The following is a 25,093-nucleotide window of genomic DNA, read 5'->3' on the forward strand; positions in this document are numbered from 1 at the left end:
TTTGATTCAGAATGAAACAAACCACACATGTCTACATATAAGGTATACATGCATTTCCCATTAGATATTTGTAGTATTTTTTATCTGTTTTAATTAAATTTTTAGAAAATTATACAATTATAAGGAATTATTTTATATTCCAAAGTAATGGATATTCTAAAATGATTTAAATGCACTTTATATGTTATTACAGCCTCAGACTTCAGTGACCCTTGAAATGATTAAAAATAAAAAAATACTAGCAAATCTAAGGCTTGAGTAAAGCAAATATTTAGCAGCTGTTGATTTCAGCTAGAGCCAGGATGAAAGAGCAGCTGCCCCAGGCACAGTGTTTTCTAGGTAGTAGGTGGCACCATGCGGTGAGTTGTGCATGTCTCAAGCTTGCCAGCCACATCTGCAGCTCTGCCCCACTGGCTTTCATAGTGCCATCCACATCCATGCAATCCCCACTTGCAGAGTGTCTTATAAAAGGAGTACTATACAAGGATCAAAGAATGTGGCATCATGCATCCATGGTACCAGCATCTTCAAAAAGACTGAATGCGTTCCCATGCTGGGGGGTCTGCATTGTTTGTATTTGTAAGATGGGCTGGGGGAATGTATTTTTTATGTGTGTGGGAGGGGCAGTGGGATGCATTTTTGTATGTTGGAGGGAGCGGGGGATTTGAACTGTATATACTGTATGTGTAAGGGGGTTGAGGGCTGCATTGTTTGTATGTGTGAGTGGACAGGGGGACTGCATTGTTGTATGTTGGGGAAGGAGGCCTGCATTTTAAATATGTGGGAGGGAGGCAGGGGTCTGCATTGTGTGTATATTTGTGCCTGAAATCTGCATTGTACATATGAGTAAAGGGGGTGAGGAGCATGAGGGCTTCCTACGATACATGTATGTGTGAGTAGAGGGCTGCATTGTATGTATATGTGAAGTTGGCAGGGGGCTTCATTATCTGTATTCGTGTAGGGAAAAGAGGGTTGCAATGTGTGTGTGTGTATATATATATATATATATATATATATATATATATATATTTTTTTTTTTTTTCTTGAGGGGTGCAGAGGTCTGCCCTGTATGTATAGATGGATGAGACATAGGGGGGCAGTGGGACTTCATTATATGTATAAGAAAAAGGTTTGCATTGTATGTATGTGTGAGGGGGTGGGGGGCTGCATTGCATGTTTGTGTGTAGGGGTCTGAATTGAATGTGTGGAGGGGAGGGGGGCAGTGGTTGCATTATAAATATGCACTTGCATATGGACTGCAATTTATGCATGTGCAAGGGAGGAGTAGTGGAGCTGCATTGCTTGTATGTATAGGGGGGGGGGCCCGCATTATATGTATATATGAGGGGAAGCAGAAGGATTCAAGGGGGGCTGCATTGTATGGCATTGTGAGTGGGAAGACAACATTGCTTGTGAGTGTAAATGGGTCAGCTAAGGTGAACAATGGCAGAATAGGGATGAGATATGGTGGGTAAGGGGTGCAAGGCATGTAGAGGTTAACCGTAATGGAAAATGGGTGCAGAGTTGAGCAGTGGACTGTGGCTTTAGGGTACGAAATGTTACGGCAAGCAATGAATGGGGGGGGGGGGGGTGCAGAGGAGAACAGGGGATTGAGTGCTGAGAAGAATGGTTGATGAGGGGATGAAGTGGTGAATGATGAGCAGGTAGTGCAAAGGTGCAAATGTAATCAGTGGACAAAAGGTGCAGAGGGCAGAAGTGAATGGTTGGGCAGAGGTTTTAGGAGTGGTTGCTTTTGCAATGTTGCTTGAAGGTTTCATTAAGTAAAAATGCTTCCATTTTCTTTGGGAGGTTTTACTAGGGATTTATTTTCCTTAGTGTCATCACCCTGTGCTATGTGTTTAGCATTTCTAACCTCTGTACCAGTGGTCACTAAATGGCTGACCGTGGTCCGGAACCGGACCAAGCGACAGTCCCGTCTGGACCGTGGCCACGCCACCACCAGGTGCCCTCCCTTGTGCCCCCCGCCCAGCCACCGAGGCCATCCCCACAGAGGGTGGGGTGTGAGGAGCTGCAGATCGGGACTGAGGGGAGGGAGCTTTCCAAGTCACCATGTCAACAAGTGGGCCGGCCCAGCCTCGAGCTGCAGAGGGTGGATGTCCCCACACACCAACAAGCTGGGCAATCACCAGCTGCAATCACCAGCTCCAACCCCCCAATCTTGACCCACAGCCACCCACACTCTGCCCACCATGAGGACAACACCGGCACTTGGGCGGGAGGCCCAGAAGAGGACACCCAGCAACACCAGCAGCAGCATGGTCGAGGTCTGGACAGGACCCTCCACACCTAGCCCACCGTGAGGATGACACCGGCAGCCAGGTGGGAGGCCCGGAAGAGAACACCCAGCAGCAGCATGACCGAGGTCTGGACCGGACCCCCCACACCTAGCCTGCCTTGAGGATGACACAGGTGGTGGGCTGGAGGCCCAGGAGAGGACACCCCAGAAGGATTAGTGTCTCTACCCTGCCTAAGGTAGCAGGGGAAAGCTTGCATTAAAAGGGGCCTTGTGTTGCATTAGGGGCCCTGTGTTGTTAGAGGCATTGTGTTGTGTTAGGGGGCACTGTGTTGTTAGGGGTGCTGTGTTGTGTTAGGGGCACTGTGTTGTGTTAGGGGCGCCGTGTTGTATTAGGGGCACTGTGTTATGTTAGCGGTGCTGTGATGTGTTAGGGGCACTGTATTGTGTTAGGGGCACTGTTCTGTTAGGGGCGCTGTGTTGTGTTAGGGGTGCTGTGTTGTATTAGGGGCACTGTGTTATGTTAGCGGCGCTGTGTTGTGTTAGGGGCACTGTATCGTGTTAGGGGCACTGTATCGTGTTAGGGGTACTGTTGTGTTAGGGGCACTGTATCGTGTTAGGGGCACTGTGTTGTGTTAGGAGGCACTGTGTTGTGTTAAAGGGCGCTGTGTTGTTAGGGGTGCTGTGTGTTTAGGGGTGCTGTGTTATGTTAAGGGACGCTGTGTTGTGTTAGGAGATGCTGTGTTTTGTTAAGGGGCCCTGTGTTGTAAAGGGGGGCAGTGATGTGAAGGGGAACTGAGGACACTGTGGGACTTCTTTAACTACTTCAGTACTGGGCACTTTTACCTCCTTCCAGCCCAGGACAATTTTCAGGTTTCAGCGCTCTCACACTTTGAATGACAATTGTGCGGTCATGCACCACTTTACCCAAACTAAATTTTTTCTCATAATTTTTTGGAAAATGAAGAAATTAAAAAAATTATTTTCACATTTTTTGTTTACATACTGTCACCAGTGCAGTACAGCATCATCATATAACTGGTGTGGTGGTGATCAAGGACACTGACTGGTGACAGTACGAAAAAAAAAATTTTTTTTTTTCAATTTTTTATTTTATTATTTTGTTATTTTTTATTAAATGTTTTTCTCTTTTTTAAGATTTTCTTTTCATATTACACTATGACCAAAGTAGTATAATGTTACCATAGTAACATTGTACTACTTAGGGGAAATGATCAGTATTTTTTTTTTTTTACACAATTTAACTGAATGAAATTGATTCATTCAGGTCTTTTTGTTGTGATTAGCTGTGATTGGCCATGGCTAATCACATAACACAGATGGGCTGTGATTGGCCCAGCCTGTACATGTGATCACTGTGACCATTCACAGCTAGACACACTTGTATACAATGCATGGCATGAAAGGAAGCCATACATTTTTTACAACTGTCACGTGACCTGCTGTGATTGCTCACAGCAGGTCACTTGGTACAGGCAATGGTCCGGTACAAAGATCTGTCATCGGCTGTGTCCGAGGTACACAGCCAGTGACAGATCTAGCCACAGCACAGCCCCGTGGGCATGCGCAAGGCACAATCCGTGAAGGATGTCATATGACGAAACACCATAAAAGATACATGTGTTCTTGTTTAATGCTTGATTTATCTTTTTTTAAGCTCTGCAAAATGAATAGGAATCTGACATTTCTGGGGGTGTCGGATCCTAATACAGCTCCCCATACAGTTATAGTGTATACATGCTGCTTCTGCTTTCAGCCTCTGCATTGCCAGTATGCAGCTCTGTGGCTACTACAGTAGGTATGATTCCGCTCCCATGTCTCTCGTACTTGCATATAGTTCTCAAAAGACTCTCTGCAAAGTTGCACTTTGATAATGATATAGCAGATGTACAGCATATTTTGTGCATACAATGACTGTGGAATATGTGTGCTCTGTATATAGAATGAGGGCTCATGTTCTATATAACTTTAAGCCCTCCCTTTGTAAGTACAGTGTTATTACACCCTCTGTTCATCATGAAATGTTATGCCCACTTCATTTTGCTTCTGGTTGCAGTGCCCAGAGGTGTCTCAGACATATTACAATCCTAGAAACACACCTGGTTGCCTACATTGTTTTTGCTTTTGGCTGCACTATTCATAATCAGCTCAAGGCAACCAACAGTGTGGAAGGGAAAACAGCAGGAAGATACCACAATGTCACCACACACTTCCATGTCAATGTGAAGCTTAATTTGTGGATCCAGAGCTGTAATGTGAAGCTCGGAAAAGCATAATGGCAGCTGGGAGTGGGATTGTCAGATGCACACATCGGTAGGGAACAGCTTGGCCCTGGGCACTGGATGACCTTGTCCTTACAATGATTACAGTAACAGCCATTCATACATTTACTTTTGCTACTCTATTGTTCATTCTGCTGCAACATAGTAAATTAAATATATCAGTACAATTTCCTTGATTAAATTCTATCTTAGTTTTCTTTGAGATATTAGCTGTAGCCATGTTCCTACGTAATTTGAACACATTTATCTAAGCATTAACTCCGACTAGAATTCTATAGGGAAGAAAATTGGAATATGCACTTTTTACAGAGAAGTAAATTGGCTGATAAACATGTAATGTAAGTAGTGGTAAAAAGAACCAAAAGGACAAAATTACTGCGAAATAGGTATTAGACAGTAAGACTAATGACAGCAAGCACTCTGACAGCTTAGAACATGTGTGTAGGTATGTGCTAATTAATGCCTTCAATCATTAAGCAATTATTGTGAAACGACATTTTCCCAATACAGTTGAAAGTTACAAAACACATTGGGTAGAGAAAGGTACTTCATCATGATGTGTTTGCAAACCACTTTGCTTGATGACAACAGTGGTAGTAATTTGCCAAGTGCAGAGTGCTGGTTGCATTTATTGAGTGTGAATAACCAGGTTGCTTTTAATATTTAGATCTATATAATCAGAATTACACCATTGTAAGCTCTTTGTCTTTGAGCTTTCTTGGATTATACACTGCTCAAAAAATTAAAGGAACATTTTGAAAACACATTAGATATCAATGGGGAAAAATAGCATGCTGGATATCTATACTGATATGGACTGGGTAATGTGTTAGGAATGTAAGGATGCCCCATCATTTGATGGAAATGAAAATTATCAACCTACAGAGGAAGAGAAGACCCCCTGAAAATCAAAGTGAAAAAATTATGCAGCAAGATAGTCTATTTTGCTGAAATTTCATTGTAGCAACTCAAAATGGTGCTCAGTAGTTTGTATGGCCCCCACATGTTTGTATGCATGCCTGACAACATTAGGGCATGCTTCTAGTGAGACAACGGATGGTGTCCTGGGGTACTTCCTCCCTCTGGACCAGGGAATCACTGAGCTCCTGCAACCTGGCAGCGTCAGATGGAACAAAACATGATATCCCAGAGGTGTTTGATTGGATTTAGGTAAGGCGAGCATGGGGGCCATTCAATGGTATCAATTCCTTTGTCCTCCAGGAACTGCCTCTGCATACTCTCACCACATGAAGCCGGGCATTGTCGTGCACCAGGAGGAACCCAGGACCCACTACACAAGTGTAGGGTCTGACAATGGATCCAAGGATTTCATCCCGATATCTAATGGCAGTCAGGGTGCCATTGTCTAGCCTGTAGAGGTCTGTGCATCCCTCCATGGATATGCCTCCCCAGGCCATCACTGACTCACCACCAAAATGGTCATGCTGAATGATGTTACAAACAGCAGAACATTCTCCGTGGCTTCTCCAGACCTTTTTAATGTCAATCACATGTGCTCAGTGTGAATCTGCTCTTGCCTGTGAAAAGCACAGGGCCCCAGTGGTGGACCTGCCAATTCTGGTGTTAAATAGCAAATGCCAATTGAGCTCTATGGTGCCAGGCAGTGAGCACAGGGCCTACTAGAGGACGTTGGGCACTCAGACCCCCCTCATGAAGTCTTTTTCTGATTGTTTGGTCAGAGACATTCACGCCGGTGGCCTGCTGGAGGTCATTTTGTAGGGCACTGGCAGTGCTCATCCTTCTCCTCCTTACACAAAGGAGCAGATACCAGTCCTGCTGATGGGTTAAGGACCTTCTACAGCCCTGTCCAGCTCTCTTAGAGTAACTGCCTGTCTCCTGGAATCTCCTACATGCTCTTGAGACTGTGCTGGGAGACACAGAAAACCTTCTGGCAATGCCACATATTGATGTGCCATCCTGAAGGAGTTGGACTGCCTGTGCAACCTTTGTAGGGTCCAGGTATTGCCTCATGCTACCAGTAGTGACACTAACCCTAGCCAAATGCAAAACTAGTGAGAAACAGTCAGAAAAGATGAGTAGGGAAAAAATGTCAGTGGCCTCCACCTGTAAAACCATTCCTGTTTTGGGGGTTGTCTCATTGTTGCCCATCTAGTGCACCTGTTATTAATATAATTAACACCAAAGCAGCTGAAACCTCTGCTACTTAACTGACCAGATCAATATTCCAGGAGTTTAATTGTTTTGATGTTATACTCTGATTAAAAAGTGTTCCTTTGATTTTTTTGAGCAGTGTATGTTATGTGACTTCTGTTACTTTATTTTGTTACAAGACAGAACTGTTCATCTATGTACCCTTTGGGTTCTTTTTTTTTTTTTTTACAGAGCCTGCTGGTCCTCCTTTTTGCTTATGGATACATCCTTTTTTTTGGCAAACCAACTATATGAAGATATTATCAACCTAAATTTTTCTCAACCCTGTAACACACCACTGTTGTCTGCTATACTCTTTGGAACTTTGTCTGGGCTTTCAGAGAATTTGGCCCCTCCAGATCCTCTGTCTGCTTACAATGGGACTATTTGTATATCTCAATGTTAATGGCCTTAACCACCCTGTTAAATGCCTTTCTATGTGGAACACAGTCTGAAAACATGCTGCAGACATCATCAACATACAGTTGTTACAGTTAAAAATTGTTACTATTTCCAAACCAGACAAGGACCTTAGTATTCCAACCAAATTTTGGCCAATTTATATTTTGAATGCTGATGTAAAAGTTTATGCCAAACTATTAGCTGGGCTCTTTCTTGATGTCCTTTTTTCCTTGGTCAAACCTGATCAAATGGGCTTCACTAAGGGACGACAGGTGTCAGATGTGAATAGACACATTGTGGATATAATTGATCATGCCAAGAGAAGTTGAATGCCTTCTTTACTGTTATCTATAGGTGCAGAAAATCCATTTGACCATGTAAACTGGTCATATATAAGTCAGGTTTTATCGAAATTTGGATTTTCAGAAACAGTTATGTTCGCCATTATGGTCTTATATTCTACACCATCTGCACAAGTCTACTCTTCCAGCCTTTTGTCCATATCTTTTTCCAATTCAAATGGTACCAGGCAAGGTTGCCCTTTATCCCAACCATTTTTAACCTTATGATTGAACCTTTTGCTGAATATACAGTATCAGCTCCCATCCCTCCATCACATGGTTGCTTTTCCATAGTCATCCCCAGGTCATCAATTTATTTGCTGATGATGTTATCATGATTCTCACTAATCCATCGGTGTCCCTACCTAGCACTCACCAAGTGCTAAATTTGTTTAGCTCCATCTCGTACTATAAGGTTAATTTTTCTAAATCATTAATTCTTGATTTAGGTGTCCAAGACCACATCCGGAATAGTCTATCTCAACAACGACCCTATTCTTGGGAATATAAAGGCATTCCTTATTTAACTTTATCCTCTACTAACCGTGCAGAAGCAAATTATAAACCTCTTAATGTAAAATTAACTAAAGAGCTTCTCCAATTCTCCCGATATAAAATCACATGAATGGGCAGATTAGTTACATTCAAGATGGTAATACTACCTCAGCCTTTACACATTTTATAAGCTTGCCCATTCCACTTAAACAGGGGTATTTTTAATCCTTAACTTCCCTTCTCAAAAAATGTGTCTGGCAAAATGCTCCTATGTACATTTAATCAAGCATAAAAGTACTGGAGGAGTAGGGTTTGTAGACATTAAAGATTACTTTTATGTTTCCTTACTCACCCAATTGAAACACTTGTTTTATTCCTCTAAGGACACCTTATGGGTGGATATTGAATCTGCCCTAACCTGAACTACAGATCTGAAAGTACTGCTGATAGCTGACCTATGGTCCCCTCTAGAGCTCCCATGATTCCCTAATACCATTAAAGCCTCCCTGTTGGGTTAGCGTGTACTCACTCAGAGGTCAGTATACAACAAACATAATACTGAGGTTCTCACTCCTATTTCATCATTTGAGCTTCTAGTACCACATTTGCAGACAGAGAATTGGCATAAGTCTGGTATTCAATGGGTGGAATATCTTCTAGATCATAAATCTAAACCCTTTCAGAAGTTAATAACTACCTATAATATTCCCCCTTCTGACTATTTTTTTACACGTTTTCTTTATTGTCTGAAGGTAACTCCAAAACCCCCAATTCATCTGCACTCCCAAACCTGGCAGTTCTATACTAAGCGTGCACCTTAAACCAAAGGTATTTCCCTGCTTTATTCTCTCTTCCAATGCAAAGACATCTTCCATAAAGCTCCTCCTATGGAACAATGGGTGCTAGATTTGCATCATACCTTCTCGGATTCCCAACAGATAAGAGCTCTGAGGTACTCCTATTCCATTACACATTGCATAAACCATTGGAAATTATATCAAAATATTGTATCTAGGTGGTATACCACTCCTTATAGACTTGCAAAAATTTCCACTAACCACTCCACTCTGTGTTGGAGGGGTTGCCGTCAAGTGGGCAATATCCCTCATATTTTATAGACATGTAAAAACTGAATAGTTTCTGGTGGCAGACATTCCAATTGATATCTAACATAATGGGAATAAAAAACAATCCTAACTCTGGCCTGGCACTACTTAATCTGGGTATTGAATGTTTCACTACTCAGTGTCACACAATAGTAATGCAAGTGCTCTTGGCTGCCAAATTATCAATTAACTGATTATGCATGAACGATCTTGCAACCAATATTAGGGAATTTGTTGGCTAATAAAGCTGTATTATGTATCTGAAAAATCTCTCTCAATCAGAGCTAACACACTACCTAAATTGGAGCGGGCAAGGCAGTTTTGGGTTGATTGGTTATCTTCTTGATGTAGATTGATATGTACTTTTAGGATGTTGCCATTTACTATTATAATGTGCCTTAAAGTTACTGATTTTTGTTTTGCTTTCCTCTTATTGTATTACTGTGGTACAACTGCTCCTTTGCATTTCATCCGGGAGTTAAACGGATTAGCTGTTTTATATCCTCTGTATCTATGTACAAATTGTACTTATCCTACATGTAAGTCACATAAGTGTTCTGCTTTCTTTATTGCTGAAACGCAATACACATTTAATTGATGAAAAAAAGCGTGTAACTTTTGCATTTGATTTCCTATCTATCACAGTTTGAGGCCCTAAAATGCCAGGATAGTACAAACACCCCCAAATTACCCATTTTTGGAAAGAAGACACTCTAAGGTATTTGTTAGGAGGCATGGTGAACATTTTGCAGATCTCATTTTTTTGTCACATAATGTGGGCTGAGCAAAAAAAAAGAACCTTACAGATGTCTCCATTTGCATTGATTGTGTGCTACAGAAACTGACATATGTAATCTGAGAGCAGAAACCTGTTGATGTCAGAATACACAGATCAGTGCTGCAGCTGATTGGAGTTCCTGCAAAGCAGACAACAGCAGTTAAAAATCACACACCACACACAGTAACTTTTTTTTTACTTTTATTGTAACTGAGCTTTTGAGAAAAATGACCTTTACAGCTTTTGACTTTAGGGTCTTTCAAAATGTGATAGACAGTTTCCTGATTAAATATTTTTAGAGACCCTTTTGTACAGAATTGTGTGGATCACTATACTGTGCCATGCTGTACCCTAGATTAATAGTTCACTACGATGTGATAGTGATGGAAGCAGTCCTTAATGCAGAGGCCAGATTTGTCAGAACAGGAGGAACAAAAAAATTTGTGTAATGCCTTAATCTACGTTTACCACAAACACAACATATTTTTGGGGTGACCTTTGTGTTGGGGTAGGTTGGAGGACATCTTGAAAATGTCTTCCATGCAGCCAGCTAACTGAAACTGGATTTAGGCTTTGGCCCACCATATAAAAAAGGACTGAGATGGTTGCTTCCTGAAATTTTAGGAATTTTTAGGAAGGATCCAGTTCTTCCAGTAGCTTTAAAATAGGAAACAAATCATACAGAGCCAATTAAAATTAATTTATAGACATGTTTTTGTATCAGCTCTGTGGAAGGCTAAATATGACTTTATCATTTGGATGTTGAAGTCTACACCTCCCATATTTAGATAATAGTCATGGATGCAGAGATACTTTTCAACAACACCAGACACCATGTGAATTTGGACCATTGTGTCAGGGTGAATGTAAGAGAGGAAGAATACACCACGTTTGTCTTTTCACTTTACTGCTAGCAGTTCTTCATTCTGCAAGCAAATTTTTTCCCCCTTTCTAAGAAGATGACAGAGGTTACTGTCACTGAAATGCATGAATGCATTATTAGCTCACATCTTTTCCTGGCTGTCGCAAACGTGCACAACAGAGACTGATGCAGTCTGCCATTTTGTTAAGAGTATCCATTTTTCTCCCCTCACTCCCTCCCCCTCCCCCTCCCTGAGAGGAGACATTTGGCCAGCGTGTGTGTGTGTGTGTGTGTGTGCTGGTTGTGGGTCACTGGCAGGCCAAGGCATCTCTGAGCTAGGTGCCTAGCTGTGTGGGCGAGCTGTCCCATTTCACACCTCAGAAGAGATAAGGCAAGCTTTCTCCTGAGTTGAGAGAGATTCCAACCTAATAAAACCTAACTCAGCGTAGGTGACAGAATAAGATAACCTCTGTTAAAACCATTTTTCCCCTATGTCTCATATCTTGGAATATGAGAGACTTACATAAAAACCGAGCATATCGCCAGATGGGCTAAGAGGAGCCGAACACTTTGCTGGGTCACTCGCCTTGTCTCAGACACACAGGGAAGCAGAAAAATAGATCTTGCGAACCCTTCAGTGTACACTTTCATAATTCATATCTAATCAATCCTCAGACTTGTCCGCATAATAATCTACCCGCGGGTGGAATGTCACTTGTGCAGATGAAATGTTATAGGCCAAATATTAGTTATGGGAGATTTTTGCACTAGTTGAGGCATCCACCCATATCTCCACGCCCTAAGCGGAGATTGGTCCTTGACTGCAGAGCCACCCCCTGCTGGGGGCTACAAAACAGGCTGTCAGGCCTAAGAGTAGCAAGTTGAAGATGTCTCCCATTTTAACAGAAATACCACCTGGGAAGACCTCTGCCTTTTGCTCTGAAACTTGGATCTGCTAACCCAGGACTTTGGCAAGTACCTTAACCCTTTCACCTCTCTCTGATATCTCTTGCTATGCTGTTATTCTCTGTATATTTATATATATATCTATCTTAGTACATCTTTTTCTGTAAATATTTTTATTGCACCTGTTTGACCTTTTAGTAATAAATCTTTCCTTATGAAAGTGTTGAACGGTTTCTATCGCTCTTAATTGCAATTTACGAATTCCTGCCTCTAAAGAGAACGATACTGTGTTTGTTTAAACCTCTGTATAACCGGCCTGCGTAACCGTTTTATACAGACGATTATCTCAATCATTATAGTGTTATAGCTGATAATGCCGAGTTTCCTCTTTCTCTGTACAAAAAGGAGGTGGTGGCAGTGTGAAGGGTTAATTGCGTAATTAACCTGACCCACTAACAATCGCCCAGGCTGCCGGTACATCGATTGTGGCCCATTAGCTGGAAAATCATTGTGCAGGGTGCAGCTGGGTGTGGCACTGTTACGCACATCGCATTGCGGTTTCAGATCGGCTAGTCCTTCGGTCACGAGTTTGGGTGAGAAGGTCTGGGGTCTGACGCCGCGATTGTGACACTGGACATTGCAGCAGAGAACTGAATTGGGGTTGTGGACCAATATAATACAAAAATCCCCCTGCGCTCCACAGAACCTAGTGAGCAAGCTGCTATCACCTGTTCTTTATACCGCAAGATATGTGAAATCAAATCATATAAGTGGTGAAGCGCTCAACTTATAATTCCCTAGTGAAATACACAAATCATATCTCTCAATAATACAAATAATAAATATTAAATAAAACTAGTGCAATATCTTCATACACATAACAAATATATATCCCTGGTGATATAGTGAAAACTTATATCTCTTAAACTGTGCAGAAAGTGAAATCCAATGATTAAAATAAATGGTGATGCCACACTGTGAAAATTAATGGCAAAGTGTTCAAAATAATGTCACTCCATGCTGCAAATAGTGCTCTTCGTGTAAATCTTGACGTGACTCCCCTCAATAGCAGAAATGCCCCCTCACCTTCCACATTCGACCCTTGCGGGTCACAGAGCTTTTTTATATATCTCTCTCTGTTAGATGTTCTCCACTGCCTCCACCGACCATAATCCACCTCCAGGCAGTAAGTACCTCTCCAATTACTCCACTTTGCCAGGTAAACCTCTCCTCCACTGCCACCTCCTACCAAGATCCTCCTCCAGGCAGTAAATAATATCCAATACCCCTCACACAATGGACTCAGGCTCAGAGCGATTCCTTCCACATTCGACCCTTGCGGGTCACAGAGCTTTTTTATATATCTCTCTCTGTTAGATGTTCTCCACTGCCTCCACCGACCATAATCCACCTCCAGGCAGTAAGTACCTCTCCAATTACTCCACTTTGCCAGGTAAACCTCTCCTCCACTGCCACCTCCGACCAAGATCCTCCTCCAGGCAGTAAATAATATCCAATACCCCTCACACAATGGACTCAGGCTCAGAGCGATTCATATAAAACGATAAAACAGACCTCCATAGTGCAACAACGTTTTATTAAGGTAATCCAATGCAGTAGAACATTAAACTCACATGTCCTCACGATTTGACAAGCAGTTTCCCATATACTATGGGTATATACAGGAGTCCCAAGATGGCGTCCGAACCCGGAACCGGAAGTACGTCACCCCTACGTCGACGCGTTGCGCCACTGTCACGTGGCTTCATCAGATCCTGATGAAGCCACGTGACAGTGGCGCAACGCGTCGACGTAGGGGTGACGTACTTCCGGTTCCGGGTTCGGACGCCATCTTGGGACTCCTGTATATACCCATAGTATATGGGAAACTGCTTGTCAAATCGTGAGGACATGTGAGTTTAATGTTCTACTGCATTGGATTACCTTAATAAAACGTTGTTGCACTATGGAGGTCTGTTTTATCGTTTTATATGAATCGCTCTGAGCCTGAGTCCATTGTGTGAGGGGTATTGGATATTATTTACTGCCTGGAGGAGGATCTTGGTCGGAGGTGGCAGTGGAGGAGAGGTTTACCTGGCAAAGTGGAGTAATTGGAGAGGTACTTACTGCCTGGAGGTGGATTATGGTCGGTGGAGGCAGTGGAGAACATCTAACAGAGAGAGATATATAAAAAAGCTCTGTGACCCGCAAGGGTCGAATGTGGAAGGAATCGCTCTGAGCCTGAGTCCATTGTGTGAGGGGTATTGGATATTATTTACTGCCTGGAGGAGGATCTTGGTCGGAGGTGGCAGTGGAGGAGAGGTTTACCTGGCAAAGTGGAGTAATTGGAGAGGTACTTACTGCCTGGAGGTGGATTATGGTCGGTGGAGGCAGTGGAGAACATCTAACAGAGAGAGATATATAAAAAAGCTCTGTGACCCGCAAGGGTCGAATGTGGAAGGTGAGGGGGCATTTCTGCTATTGAGGGGAGTCACGTCAAGATTTACACGAAGAGCACTATTTGCAGCATGGAGTGACATTATTTTGAACACTTTGCCATTAATTTTCACAGTGTGGCATCACCATTTATTTTAATCATTGGATTTCACTTTCTGCACAGTTTAAGAGATATAAGTTTTCACTATATCACCAGGGATATATATTTGTTATGTGTATGAAGATATTGCACTAGTTTTATTTAATATTTATTATTTGTATTATTGAGAGATATGATTTGTGTATTTCACTAGGGAATTATAAGTTGAGCGCTTCACCACTTATATGATTTGTGGACCAATATGACCGCAATTTATTCTTTTTTGTAATGTTCATGTTAAGAGTTAGGCCCAAAAAAGTTTAATATTTGGAAACTGTTAAGTCTCCACTCAAATGTTCTGGCATGGTATGAATTTGGGTTGGCAGTGATGTACTCTTGGGCATAAACATTACTTTGGTCCACTATCAAATTAAAGAGGTCTTCGGTGAAAAATATAATAATATAGATATCCTGCACTACTAATAAATGATAGATCAAGTGTGTGGGAGCTGCTAACACCTAACCATATACCAAGTGGAAATAATGGATAACTAAATAAAATGGTGCTGCGCTACCCTAAAACTATAATGAAATATAATATGACAGAAAAAATGCAAAGTAAATAAATACAAGTGACAATTAATCGGTGAATCGATCCTCTCTGGGATCTGAAGTGAATAAACATGATCTCACCTGGTATCGAGACCAGGAACCAGTGATACCCACTGCCCAAATGGGACCATAAGAATATAAGAATAAAAAAACGTGAATCCCTAAAAGGGATCGATATTTACATGCAAAACGTGACCACAGATAATGGCTAAATTAAGCCATATACATACTAAAGTGTGACAAAGTGAATCCCTGAATGTGGGATAAAATTTTCACAATAGTGCCAAGTACCATATTAGTATAACAAATGCAAAAAATGTAATAAATAATACAATCACATCAACTTAAATAAATCACATAAGATCATCTACAGAAACAAGGAAAAAAACAAGTCCAAAAAAGGTGTGTATACACCAAAATATTCTAAACACTTCTAAGTGCAGGTGATATTGTGGATGTGCATGACCACAGATGGAAATAATCCGTATGTGGCTAAAATGCCCCCTCACCTCCTTGAAGCGACCCTCAAAGGGCCAAAACACTTTTTTTACTTGAAAGCCAGGAATCTTCTCTGATGAGCCAACTAGGGCTTTCAAGCACCTCTGGAAAGCTACTATTGCCTCCACAGGCATGTGCTTTAATTTATGGTGGCTGCGGTTGTATTGTGCTACTAGTGCTAGCCACTTCACCGGCTTGTACTGCACTGCTGGTGGTCACTGCAATGCTTTTGTTTAAAAAGCTAGGATGTACTACGCCACTGATGCTTGCCATATCACCAAAAATTAGTGCAGTGCTGGTTCTGGCACCATACTGCATCTGAGCATAATCATGTGTTTCTAGCACATCAGAAACAAGGGGTCGAATACCCCCAATTTTAGCGTGACCTCTTCATCATCATCCAAGCTAGCTGTCAGGGTACTGTTACTTTCTAGAGGTTCATATTCTGAACCTGATTCTGACAGCGAGGCCTCCCCTTCACTCTCATCTGTCATGCTCAGAATCCTGTACTCCTTAGTGTAACTTTCTTGGACATGTTGGGCACAAACTGTACAGGTATCTAGTGGAGACTATGGGAAAAAAGCTGCTGACTAGCAATCAGGGACTGCTTGCATGCTAGAATTAACTGCTAGTGCTAGCAGAGATCAGGCCTAACACTGTGGTTTTGTAGACATGTATGAGAGGTGATAGTGATCAGAAAAATAATAAAGACACTGCACTTGCTTGGGGGGGGGGGGGGCTAAATGTAAGTGATGGCTGTGATCGGGACTGAGCCTGCTAACACTGAATTTTTGGGGGCACTATACTATTGAAGGCACTAGTATAGTTCTGACCATGACAAGGATTATAATCCAGACAGCCACTATACTAATAATGGCTGTGATCAGTGACTTATAGTGTGGAGGGCAATCAGGGACTGGCACTAACTGACACTGGCTGGGAGGAACACTAACTGACTCTACTTGACACTATCTGACATTGCTAGTGCCACTAATACAGTGATTAGTGATAATACTGTAAACTGTCACTGTACTAATGACACTGGCTGAGTGATGGGGGATGATAAAAAAAAAGGCAATCAAGGTGTTAACTGTGTGCCTAAAAAGTATTTGGCGTGATAACTACCCTTGTGTCAGTCGGTTATATAGTGTTTACAATTAGAGATGAGCGAATCGAAGTAGGCGAAGTGGAATTCGAGTCGAATATTGGAAAATTTTCGATTCGCGCCAAATCCGAAAAATAGCCTACTTCGGACGCGCGAATCGAAATTTTTCCTAAAATGGCGGCGGACATGTGCGGCGACGGAGCGGGGATGTCTGGGAAGGCGCGCAGACAAGGTGCGCTGACCCATAATGCATTCCTTAATGACATGTGATCGCATTAGCCAATCAGCAGCCAGGCAGCCAGCACTGTGTAATGGTCGAGCTATAAATAGCGGCCATTTTAGAATTCTTCATTTGCCTCCAGTCATTCAAGAGAGGCAGACCGCTCTGTATTAGGGACAGAGTTAGGGCCACAGAAACGTTACTTGGGGACAGAGAAACGTTACTTAGGGACAGAGAAGCATTACTCAGGGACACAGAATTGTTAATGAGGGCCACAGAATCGTTACTTAGGGCCAAAGAAACGCTAGTTAGGGCCACAGAATTGTTACTCAGGGACAGACAGAATTGTTACTCAGGGACAGACACAGAATTGTTACTGAGGGCCACAGAACTGTTACTTAGGGCCACAGAAACGTTATTAGGGCCACAGAATTGTTACTCAGGGACAGACAGAATTGTTACTGAGTGCCAGAGAATTGTTACTTAGGGCCACAGAAACGTTAGTTAGGGCCACAGAATTGTTACTCAGGGAAAGACACAGAATTGTTACTGAGGGCCACAGAACTGTTACTTAGGGCCACAGAAACGTTAGTTAGGGCCACAGAATTGTTACTCAGGGACAGACAGAATTGTTACTGAGTGCCAGAGAATTGTTACTTAGGGCCACAGAAACGTTAGATAGGGCCACAGAATTGTTACTCAGGGACAGACACAGAATTGTTACTGAGGGCCACAGAACTGTTACTTAGGGCCACAGAAACGTTAGTTAGGGCCACAGAATTGTTACTCAGGGACAGACAGAATTGTTACTGAGGGCCACAGAACTGTTACTTAGGGCCACAGAAACGTTAGTTAGGGCCACAGAATTGTTACTCGGACAGACACAGAATTGTTACTGAGGGCCACAGAATTGTTACTGAGGGCCACAGAACCGTTACTTAGGGCCACAGAATTGTTACTCTGGGACACAGAATTGTTACTGAGGGCCACAGAACCGTTACTTAGGGCCACAGAATTGTTACTCAGGGACAGACACAGAATTGTTACTCAGGGACAGAGAATTGTTACTGAGGGCCACAGAACCGTTACTTAGGGCCACAGAATTGTTACTCAGGGACACAGAATTGTTACTGAGGGCCACAGAACCGTTACTTAGGGCCACAGAATTGTTACTCTGGGACACAGAATCGTTACTTAGGGCCACAGAAACGTTACTCAGGGACACAGAATTGTTACTGAGGGCCACAGAATTGTTACTTAGGGCCACAGAAACGTTAGTTAGGGACACAGAATTGTTACTCAGGGACAGACACAGAATTGTTACTGAGGGCCACAGAATTGTTACTTAGGGCCACAGAAACGTTACTCAGGGACACAGAATTGTTACTGAGGGCCACAGAACCGTTACTTAGGGCCACAGAATTGTTATTCAGGGACAGACACAGAATTGTTACTCAGGGACACAGAATTGGTACTGAGGGCCACAGAACCGTTACTTAGGGCCACAGAAACGTTACTCAGGGACAAAGAATTGTTACTGAGGGCCACAGAACCGTTACTTAGGGCCACAGAATTGTTACTCAGGGACAGACACAGAATTGTTACTGAGGGACACAGAATTGTTACTTAGGGCCACAGAACCGTTACTTAGGGCCACAGAAACGTTAATCAGGGATACAGAATTGTTACTGAGGGCCACAGAACCGTTACTTAGGTCCACATAAACGTTATTCAGGGACACAGAATTGTTACTGAGGGCCACAGAACTGTTACTTAGGGCCACAGAAACGTTAGTTAGGGCCACAGAATTGTTACTCAGGGACAGACACAGAATTGTTACTGAGGGACACAGAATTGTTACTGAGGGACACAGAACTGTTACTTAGGGCCACATAATTGTTACTCAGGGACACAGAATTGTTACTGAGGGCCACAGAAACGTTACTTAGGGCCACAGAACTGTTACTCAGGGACAGACACAGAATTGTTACTGAGGGACACAGAAATGTTACTGAGGGCCACAGAACCGTTACTTAGGGCCACAGAATTGTTACTCAGGGACAGACACAGAATTGTTACTCAGGGACACAGAATTGTTACTGAGGGCCACAGAACCGTTACTTAGGGCCACAGAAACATTACTCAGGGACACAGAATTGTTACTGAGGGCCACAGAACTGTTACTTAGGACCACAGAATTGTTACTCAGGGACAGACACAGAATTGTTACTGAGGGACACAGAATTGTTACTGAGGGCCACAGAACCGTTACTTAGGGCCACAGAAACGTTATTCAGGGACACAGAATTGTTACTGAGGGCCACAGAACTGTTACTTAGGGCCACATAAACGTTAGTTAGGGCCACAGAATTGTTACTCAGGGACAGACACAGAATTGTTACTGAGGGACACAGAATTGTTACTGAGGGACACAGAACTGTTACTTAGGGCCACATAATTGTTACTCAGGGACACAGAATTGTTACTGAGGGCCACAGAACCGTTACTTAGGGCCACAGAATTGTTACTCAGGGACAGACACAGAATTGTTACTCAGGGACAGACACAGAATTGTTACTCAGGGACAGACAGAACCGTTACTTAGGGCCACAGAAACGTTACTCAGGGACAGACACAGAATTGTTACTCAGGGACAGACACAGAATTGTTACTCAGGGACAGACAGAACCGTTACTTAGGGCCACAGAAACGTTACTCAGGGACAGACACAGAATTCTTACTCAGGGACAGACACAGAATTGTTACTCAGGGACACAGAATTGTTACTGAGGGACACAGAATTGTTACTGAGGGACACAGAATTGTTACTGAGGGACAGACACAGAATTGTTACTGAGGGCCACAGAACTGTTACTTAGGGCCACAGAACTGTTACTTAGGGCCACAGAAACGTTACTCAGGGACACAGAATTGTTACTGAGGGACAGACACAGAATTGTTACTGAGGGCCACAGAACTGTTACTTAGGGCCACAGAAACGTTACTCAGGGACACAGAATTGTTACTCAGGGACACAGAATTGTTACTGAGGGACACAGAATTGTTACTGAGGGACACAGAATTGTTACTCAGGGACAGACACAGAATTGTTACTGAGGGCCACAGAACTGTTACTTAGGGCCACAGAACTGTTACTTAGGGCCACAGAAACGTTACTTAGGGCCACAGAAACATTACTCAGGGACACAGAATTGTTACTCAGGGACACAGAATCGTTTAATTAAAGAGTATGTCAGACAACATGCAGAGGAGTGGCAGAGGAGGCAATGTTTTAGGAGCGAGCAGACATGGCAGCAGAGGAAGGGGTCGAGGCAGCACTATTCGCAGCCAGAGGCTAGTGCTCCCGGTTTCATCCAGTACAGTGAGGAAGAGCTAACAGAGGGCGGTCAGGAACGGGGGGAGACATCCGCCTCTTCAGCAGCCAGGCGAAGAAGTAGTGGCGAGGAGAGTGGCTCGGTAGCCGGTGTAGAGACAGGACTGTCTCCTGACCCACACGCAGCCGAGGGGGCTAGTAGTGAGGCGGAGACCCTAATTGATGATGATGAGGCTGATCGCACTTGGCAGCCTTGTCGTCATCAGGCTATTGCTTCCGCATCATCAGGAGAAGAGGGTGGCAGCTTGGCAGCGAGCAAAACCATCGGTGGGTTGTCTCCATCGCCACACTCTGCCATGTGCCACTTTCAGATCTCCTCACACACTGCTGGTGTGTTGAATTTTTTGACATAGGGTGCTGGCAGATTACGGGCCTCCCATAGCTGCTGCCAGGCCCCTAATCTGCCATGGGCCCCTATACCGCCTCCTCATGCTGCTGCCAGGTCCACAGTCTCTCATGCCATGTGCCACTTTCAGGTCTCCTCACACTGCTGGTGTGTTGAATTTTTTGACATAGGGTGCTGGCAGATTACGGGCCTCCCATAGTTGCTGCCAGGCCCCTAATCTGCCATGGGCCCCTATATACCACCTCCTCATGCTGCTGCCAGGTCCAGAGTCTGTCATGGGTCCCTGTACGGCCTCCCATTGCTGCTGTCTCCATCGCCACACTCTGCCATGTGCCACTTTCAGGTCTCCTCACACACTGCTGGTGTGTTGAATTTTTTGACATAGGGTGCTGGCAGATTACGGGCCTCCCATAGCTGCTGCCAGGCCCCTAATCTGCCATGGGCCCCTATATACCGCCTCCTCATGCTGCTGCCAAGTCCAGAGTCTGTCATGGGTCCCTGTACGGCCTCCCATTGCTGCTGTCTCCATCGCCACACTCTGCCATGTGCCACTTTCAGGTCTCCTCACACACTGCTGGTGTGTTGAATTTTTTGACATAGGGTGCTGGCAGATTACGGGCCTCCCATAGCTGCTGCCAGGCCCCTAATCTGCCATGGGCCCCTATATACCGCCTCCTCATGCTGCTGCCAGGTCCAGAGTCTGTCATGGGTCCCTGTACGGCCTCCCATTGCTGCTGTCTCCATCGCCACACTCTGCCATGTGCCACTTTCAGGTCTCCTCACACACTGCTGGTGTGTTGAATTTTTTGACATAGGGTGCTGGCAGATTACGGGCCTCCTATAGCTGCTGCCAGGCCCCTAATCTGCCATAGGCCCCTATATACCGCCTCCTCATGCTGCTGCCAAGTCCAGAGTCTGTCATGGGTCCCTGTACGGCCTCCCATTGCTGCTGTCTCCATCGCCACACTCTGCCATGTGCCACTTTCAGGTCTCCTCACACACTGCTGTTGTGTTCAATTTTTTGACATAGGGTGCTGGCAGATTACGGGCCTCCCATGGCTGCTGCCAGGCCCCTAATCTGCCATGGGCCCCTATACCGCCTCCTCATGCTGCTGCCAGGTCCACAGTCTCTCATGCCATGTGCCACTTTCAGGTCTCCTCACACTGCTGGTGTGTTGAATTTTTTGACATAGGGTGCTGGCAGATTACAGGCCTCCCATAGCTGCTGCCAGGCCCCTAATATGCCATGGGCCCCTATATACCGCCTCCTCATGCTGCTGCCAGGTCCAGAGTCTGTCATGGGTCCCTGTACGGCCTCCCATTGCTGCTGTCTCCATCGCCACACTCTGCCATGTGCCACTTTCAGGTCTCCTCACACACTGCTGGTGTGTTGAATTTTTTGACATAGGGTGCTGGCAGATTATGGGCCTCCCATAGCTGCTGCCAGGCCCCTAATCTGCCATGGGCCCCTATATACCGCCTCCTCATGCTGCTGCCAAGTCCAGAGTCTGTCATGGGTCCCTGTACGGCGTCCCATTGCTGCTGTCTCCATCGCCACACTCTGCCATGTGCCACTTTCAGGTCTCCTCACACACTGCTGGTGTGTTGAATTTTTTGACATAGGGTGCTGGCAGATTACGGGCCTCCCATAGCTGCTGCCAGGCCCCTAATCTGCCATGGGCCCCTATACCGCCTCCTCATGCTGCTGCCAGGTCCACAGTCTCTCATGCCATGTGCCACTTTCAGGTCTCCTCACACTGCTGGTGTGTTGAATTTTTTGACATAGGGTGCTGGCAGATTACGGGCCTCCTATAGCTGCTGCCAGGCCCCTAATCTGCCATAGGCCCTATATACCGCCTCCGCATGCTGCTGCCAGGTCCAGAGTCTCTCATGGGTCCCTGTACGGCCTCCCATTGCTGCTGTCTCCATCGCCACACTCTGCCATGTGCCACTTTCAGGTCTCCTCACACACTGCTGGTGTGTTGAATTTTTTGACATAGGGTGCTGGCAGATTACGGGCCTCCCATAGCTGCTGCCAGGCCCCTAATCTGCCATGGGCCCCTATACCGCCTCCTCATGCTGCTGCCAGGTCCAGGCGAACGTAGTCACACAGGGGAGGAACTTCTCAGTGTAATGAACAGAGAAATCGACAGATGGCTGTCTCCGCGCAAACTAAAAATCGGAACCATGTTGACCGACAACGGAAAGAACATGGTGTCTGCTCTGCGTCAAGTAAGGTTGTGCCATGCGCCATGCATGGCTCACGTGTTCAATCTGGTTGTCAAGCGGTTCCTAAAATCCACCATCCCACTGCAAGACATCCTTAAAATGTCACGTAAACTTTGCATGCATTTCAGCCATTCCTACACCGCAAAGCACACCCTCCTTGAGCTGCAGCAGCAGAACGGAATTGCACAGCATCACCTGATCTGCGACGTTGCAACAAGGTGGAATTCAACCCTACACATGTTAGACCGCCTTTACGAACAGCGAAAGGCCATCACCGATTATCTGATGTTACAAGCGGATAAAGGTACTCCCCTGTGTAACTTCGATGTCAGCCATTGGCAGCTCATGCGTGACACCTGCCGCTTGCTCAGGCCCTTTGAGGAGGCCACGCTATTCGTGAGTCGGCAGGACTATGGGATGAACGACGTCATTCCTCTGTTGCACGTCCTGGAACAAATGCTGTTAACAATGGCTGGTCAGGGTGCGGTAGACGTGGCGCACAGATCTCAACGCCACATGACCCCTGTGGGGGCAGGACAGGAAGAAGAGGAGGAGGTAGAGGAGGACATTTGTGCTCAGGAATTCAGCGGACAGGAGTGGAGGAGCAGGAGCATCTGGTAGAGGAGGAGGAGGAGGAAGAGGAGACAGAGGACCCAGACGCACCGTGGCAGTATGCTGTGGAGATGGAGGCAGGGAGTCCCTCGCATTCCTTGGCACAAATGGCCCATAGCATGCTCGCTTGCTTGCGTAGCGACAGCCGAATAATAACCATCAGACAGAGGGATGACTTTTGGCTGTCCACCTTGTTGGACCCTCGCTACCTTTCCAAAATGGTGGCCTTTTTCACACCTGCTGAGAGGGAGGCCAAAATAACGTACTATAAAAACCACCTATGTAGTCAGCTGGTCTCTGCCTGTCTGCGCCAACGTCCATCCTCAGACACTGTGGGCCCTGTGCGCTCGCGTTACGCTGCCATGGCAGCAGGGGAGGGGTGGGGTGGTAGGAGCAGTGGCAGCTCCACCAGCAGCAGCTGCCTCAGTCTGCAGTCGATGATGAGTAGCTTTCTTCACCAGCGCAGTGAGGAAACCGCCTCCTCATGCTGCTGCCAAGTCCAGAGTCTGTCATGGGTCCCTGTACGGCCTCCCATTGCTGCTGTCTCCATCGCCACACTCTGCCATGTGCCACTTTCAGGTTTCCTCACACTGCTGGTGTGTTGAATTTTTTGACATAGGGTGCTGGCAGATTACGGGCCTCCTATAGCTGCTGCCAGGCCCCTAATCTGCCATGGGCCCCTATACCGCCTCCTCATGTTGCTGCCAGGTCCAGAGTCTCTCATGGGTCCCTGTACGGCCTCCCATTGCTGCTGTCTCCATCGCCACACTCTGCCATGTGCCACTTTCAGGTCTCCTCACACTGCTGGTGGGTTCCATTTTGTCATAGGGTGCTGACAGATTACGGGCCTCCCATTGCTGCTGCCAGGCCTGTAATCTGCCATGGGCCTCCGTACCGCCTGGTCACGCTGCTGCTGGGTCCACAGTGTGACATGGGTCCCTGTATTGCCTCCCATTGCTCCCACTCTGCCATGTGCCACTTTGAGGTCTCCTCACACTCCTGCTGGTTTCCATTTTGTCATAGGTTGCTGTATGGCCTCCCATTGCTGCTGCCTCCACCGCCACTCTGTGGCTCCAAACACTGGTTTTGGCCCCGTGACTGCCCAAATGTGTGAAGTGTGCGGTGATTCTAAGATCGACGGCACTCATCTGCATGTCATACTGACTGACAGTATTATTTCTCTTCCCCAGCAGACTCCAAGGGCATTTAAATTAAAGGTACAGTGTTCTGCACTAATATTAAGTCTCTCTGAAGCCTAGAAACACCCTTTTTTAAGTTAAATTCACAGCGAATATATTCGACTCGAATCGAATATTTTCCATGAATTCGCCGAATCAGTCGAATCGAATTTTTGAATACTTCGCTCATCTCTATTTACAATGTAAGTAAAAGTCCACTCACCCTGAAAAAAGTATGCTATGGATTAGGAATGAACTTCGGGTTTGGGCTGAACATGTGTTTGACCAGACCCCACATTCCCTTTTACATTGTACTCCTCTGCAGTTCCTCATCCATCATTTAAAGCTAGAACAGCATTAAAAAAATTAAACAGCATTTGCTGTTTGGTTGACTGACCCTGACCCAGGCATGCAGCCCTCTGAACCATACTAAGCCGCAGTTCGTCAACATTGGAAGGGTGCATTCAAAGGCATATTGTTATTATGTTAAGGGAACAAGGGCCTTGTCCCCACATCCTGTCATCCTAAAGCTATATGGGGAAGACTTATTGGAATCTAAAAGCCCTGTTACAATAATGAGGACCTCAGACATGCTGCCAATCCCCAGGAATGAGTACAGGCTACATAGTACCCCTTGGTATTCATTACAAAACAAAGTATATGTATACTACTAAATTACTGAAAACACTCCTTCACCACAACCACAAAATTTTGCGCCACTTACTAGAAGATGAGACCGCTATA

This window comes from Staurois parvus, unplaced genomic scaffold, assembly GCF_062004578.1.
Source record: "Staurois parvus isolate SC_StPar_1 unplaced genomic scaffold, SC_StPar_1.0 ptg000153l, whole genome shotgun sequence".
Taxonomy (NCBI): Eukaryota; Metazoa; Chordata; class Amphibia; order Anura; family Ranidae; genus Staurois; species Staurois parvus.